General features: G+C 41.8%; 1 pseudogene; it reads right to left on the bottom strand.

Annotated features, from left to right (window-relative positions):
* Window positions 1-1,870: 1,870 nt before the first annotated feature.
* Window positions 1,871-2,835, bottom strand: LOC101693503 (annotated as a pseudogene).
* Between the last annotated feature and the right edge of the window lie 2,131 nt (window positions 2,836-4,966).

Below are 4,966 nucleotides of genomic sequence, written 5' to 3' on the forward strand. Positions count from 1 at the left end.
AGCAACCTGAGCTGAGAGTCCATTCCTGGACTCACTCTTTGCAGTGGCTTCCCTCTCCAATGCCTGGGAGCTCTGCTGCATTCAGGAACCCCCCATCCTCCTGTGACCCTGAGGTTCCACACTGTCCTAGTGAGGGTTCCACCCCCCATCCACTTAGTCACCTAAGTGATGTCTCTTACCAGGACAGACTTCTAAGAGTTCTGATTTTGTGCTCCACTGTTCTATCACTTGCTAGTAACTGGCTTACAGAGGTTCCTTCCCCTCAAGGTCTATGTTCCTATATATTGCCTTGAATTCACTACTCTGTACCTCCTCCCTTGCAGAAAGTGGTCACTTTTCTATTTGTAGAGTTGCAGCTATTCTTTTCTTTGACTTCTGGTTGAATTTTCAGGTGTTCAGAATGGTTTGATAGCTATCTAGCTGAATTCCTTGGGACCAGACAGAATTAAGGTCTCCTACTCCCCAGCTGTTTTGGACTCCCTGGTAATAATTTTTTAAGTAAATTGTAATTAAAATTGTAACTGAGTTGGATTTAGGGTTAGGTCAATAAGATATGATTCCTACTACTGAAAAGATGTTTTCAGGTCTTGTCTACACTTTGTGTAGATTTTCAGCAGCACAGTGAAATGAAGATGTATTTTCAGTAGATTTGCCAAGACAGAAACCCCCACTGAAGCATCTTTGGAGCACAGTGATATAAGTGGATTGAAGTACACTGGTCTTAAGGTTGGGTCCTCTCTTTCTCCTTCCTTCCCACCTCCCTTGAAGAATCTACATTTTTTGAACTTTGAGGGAAGAGCATGGGATACAAACCTCCCTATATATGGGATGGTGGGGGAGGCAATGGGGGACATGGGAAGAAATCTCCACCCAATCACAGCACAGAGATTGAGGCTGGTTTACCTTTGTTCTTTAGTGAGGAGGAACTGAATTTGGAAGGGAAGAAAAAAATTGTCTGTGAAATATTCTACCTGTAAGTAATTTTTCAGGGGATCCCTGAGTTATGAAAAGTTAGAGTTAAGAAAAATATCGGCCTATGTACTTTTTAAAAATGATTTGGTTCATATATACAATGCAGTATTACTCAGCCATCAGAAAGGATGAAAACCTTCCTTTTATATCGACATGGTTGGAACTGGAGGGTATTATGTTAAGTGAAAAAAGTTAGTCAGAGAAAGACAATTATATGGTTTCACTCATATGTAGAATATAAGAAATAATGCAAAGAATCATAAAAAAGGGGAGGAAAAACTGAATGGGAAGGGGTTAGACACAGAGACAAACCATGAGAAACCCTTGACTCTGGGAAACAAACTGAGCATTGCTGAAGGGGAAGTGGGTGGGGGATGGCTTAATTGGGTGGTGGGCATTAAGGAGGGCATGTGATGTGATGAGCACTGGGTGTTATATGCAACTGATGAATCATTGGCTAATTTAATTTAAATTAAAAAAATATGCTTTCTTAAAAAAATAAAAATACTTCCTCAACATAAAAAAAAGTGATTTGAACTACTATAAATCCACAAGCAATGGCTCAGACAAGGTGCTTCTGGGAGGCCTGAGTGGCTCAGTCAGTTAAGCAGCTGCCTTCTGCTCAGGTCATGATCCCAGGGTCCTGGGATTGAGTCCCACATCAGGCTCCTTGCTCAGCAGGGAGCCTGCTTCTCCCTCTGCCTCCGCCTGCCACTCTGCCTGCCTGTGCGCGCTTGCTCGCTCGCTCTCTCTCTGACAAATAAATAAATAAAATCTTAGAAAAAAAATGGCCATAGTGCTTCTGAACCATTTCACCCCTCTCTACCAGGTCTAAGCTGCATGGAGGACAGAATGGACTCCCCCACCTCTGTTTAGGCATCAGGAGATGAAGGGGTCATTACTGTTGGGTGTGAGTGCAAGGAAGAAGCATCCCAAGGAGATTGACAGCCACTGGTAAGCCTGCCAGAGGTCTTATGGGTGCAGCAAATGGCACTAAAGAAATTCCTGACATCATATTAGCACTACTGACAGATGTACTGCCACCTACCCGCCCTCTTCCCACATGCTAGTCAAGCTCATTCAAGTCTGGTCCTTCACAGCAAGGTGGAAATAGAGGTGCTCAATGGCCTTTCCTTTGGTGAGCCATGACCTGAAGTCAGATTGCCAAACCTTGTCCAGGAAATCCAAGACATCAGGGCTGACGAGGTTCTGGTTTGTATTGTAGAAAACATGTTCCCATCATGTACAGGAATAGCTACCCAAGATATCATTGAAAGGTGGATCTAATTCCATGTTGTATTTGTCAGTATAGTCATACAACATATGTAATCTGACTCTAGAACCTTGGCTATATTCACTGGCTGATTATAATTATGTCCATGGAATAATGGTTACTTCTAGAAGACCATACTTGCCAGCATACAACCCAAGCTCCACATATCCAACCTATGTATAATTGTACGTCTGATAGTCCAAAGTAGTTCAAGACCCTTGAAATATCAGGAAGACACTTGGACATTATATTCTCGACCAGGATGGTAAAACTCACCCAAACCCCAGTCTATTCACTGTAGCTTTCTGTGCTCATGACCAGTCATGACATTATGAACCTTCATATCTGTGTGCATAATTCCCATAGAACGATAATACTCTAGGGCCTTCAGAATCTCACACATGTAAAATCAAGTATCATAGTCTGTTAACTTCTAGTACAATTGCTTGAATACTGTCATTCACATGTTCAAAAACAGAAGTAGGTTTTCGTGACACAGGGTATTTCACAGTGTCCGCCAGTGTAATGATTTGGGGATCACCTCATAAATTCTCCAAAATTTTTATTTCACACTTGATTTTCTTTGTCTTTATTGGATTGAGAAAGTTTTTTAAAGATTTATTTATATATTTATGAGAGACAGAGAGAGAACACAAGCAAGGAGGAGGGGCAGAGGGAGAAACAGACCCTTCACTAGGCAGGTAGCCCAGTGAGCTTGATTAAGGGCTTGATCCTAGGACCCTGGGGTCATGATCTGAGCCAAAGGCAGATGCATTTTTTAAAAGATTTTATTTATTTATTTGTTAGAGAGAATGAGAGAGATAGAAGACAAGCAGTGGGGGAGGAGCAGAAGGAGAAGCAGACTCCCTACCAGCAAGGACCCCAATGTGGGCCTCAGTTCCAGGACCCTGGGATCATCATCTGAGCTAAAGGCAGACTACTTAACCAAATGAGCCACCCAGGTGCCCTGGATTGAGAATTTTAACAACTTCTTCATTATTTGCAATGTCAGTGTTGGCACAGATCTGACATGTTAGACAGGGTGGCCAACAAAGCTGGACTTGACGTTTGGAGATCTGGTCATCCCCAGGTTCAGAAGCTTCTGCGGGCAAGACCTTGTTTCAGACCTGTTTTCTTCACATTTTGGTGGAAGCAGCAGCAGAGTTTTTTGAAACTTAGTTTTGAATCTCAGTTAAGTCAGTTTTCCTTCTATACCCAAATCACTTTTTTTTTTTTTTTTTTAGTAGACTTGTTTTACAGAAACTAACTTACATATCCATACCTACCTCATGATTGTTCACCTTCCACACTGACTTCCTCTTCCTGGTTCTTGTCTCAGTGAAAGGTCCCTTTAGTCACTCTGTTGTGCAAATGACACACTTGGGAATTGCCCCCACAGCCAGTCAAGGCCCTTCACCGATAGCTCAAATCAGTCTGTGCCATTTCTACTTATGGTTTTCTATTACCATGAGGTGTAGTGACCAGCCATTTTGGTGTGCCCAAGGCAGAGGGGGTTCCCAGCATGTGGCCTGTTAACCTTAAAATTGGGATGGTCTTGGGAAACTGGTCCCCATTTGCTTGAGATAGAGAGGTTTCTGGAGATGTAGTACTCTCAGAGTGCAGTCTGGAAAAATCTAAAGCAAGCTGGGGCAAGTTGTTCACCCTAGTTTTAAGACTACGTGGTTAACTTTCCTGAACACCCGACCCCTCTTTCCTCTGTTCTCCAAGTTCCATTCTGTGACTGTGTCATCCTTCTTTGCCACCTCAGGGCCTTTATTTATGCTTTTTGTTGTTGTTGTTCTCTTCCTTTTCCTGCAGATTATCTCTTCCTAACCATCAGATTTTTAGCTATATATTATTTCCTTAGAGAAATTCCCCTGATACCTAAGACCAGGGCAGATGTCCTTGTGATAGTCTTTCTTATTATTTGTTCACTTCTTTATGGCACCTATTAGAACAGTAATTATGCTATTCAATGTGTGTCTCTCTGGCTGAGGTATAAACACCTCAAGTGGGGACCACATGCACATGGTATTCTTTAACATGGTCCCCAGTGCTTGGCACAGTGCCTGCCATAAAGTAAGTTTGCATGAGTTATTTATTGAATGAATGTCTCCTTTTTACCATCTTATGGTTATAGTGTCTGTTTCCACAGTCACAATAGTTCCACGGCAAAATGGTCAGATGACCCTATTTTCTATAACATATATTTAATTAAATCATGTTTCAAGTGCCTGGAATAATTGGACCCTCCCTTTGTTTGCACTACAATTCTTTCAGCAAATCAAACTGAATGATTCAATCCTCCTTCCCAAGAATTACATTCTAGGGAAAAACTATGGGCACAGAAATGTCTGTAACCACATGAGCGGCTATCCATTAGGTAACCTATTTTTTTTTTTTTTATCCTGTGTGCATTTTGAAGCAAGACTCTGCATTTCAAGAAGTCTGAAAAATAGACCCACTCCATCACATATCACTAAATTAATATTTTACCAACGATACCATGGATTCATAAAGAAGAGGAATCACACTGCAAAACTCATAGCAGGTACTCAAGGAACTATTAAAGAGATGGCTCTATTCTTCTCCTCTAGGTGTCCCTCTCTCTCTCTCTCTCTTTTTTTTTTCCCCAAAATTTTATTTATTTATTTGACAGAAAGAGAGAGATCACAAGCAGGCAGAGAGGTAGGCAGAGAGAGAGGGGAAAGCAGACTCTCC

This window comes from Mustela putorius, unplaced genomic scaffold (assembly GCF_011764305.1).
Source record: "Mustela putorius furo isolate JIRA1106 unplaced genomic scaffold, ASM1176430v1.1 tig00000224_pilon_pilon_pilon, whole genome shotgun sequence".
NCBI classification, from domain to species: Eukaryota; Metazoa; Chordata; class Mammalia; order Carnivora; family Mustelidae; genus Mustela; species Mustela putorius.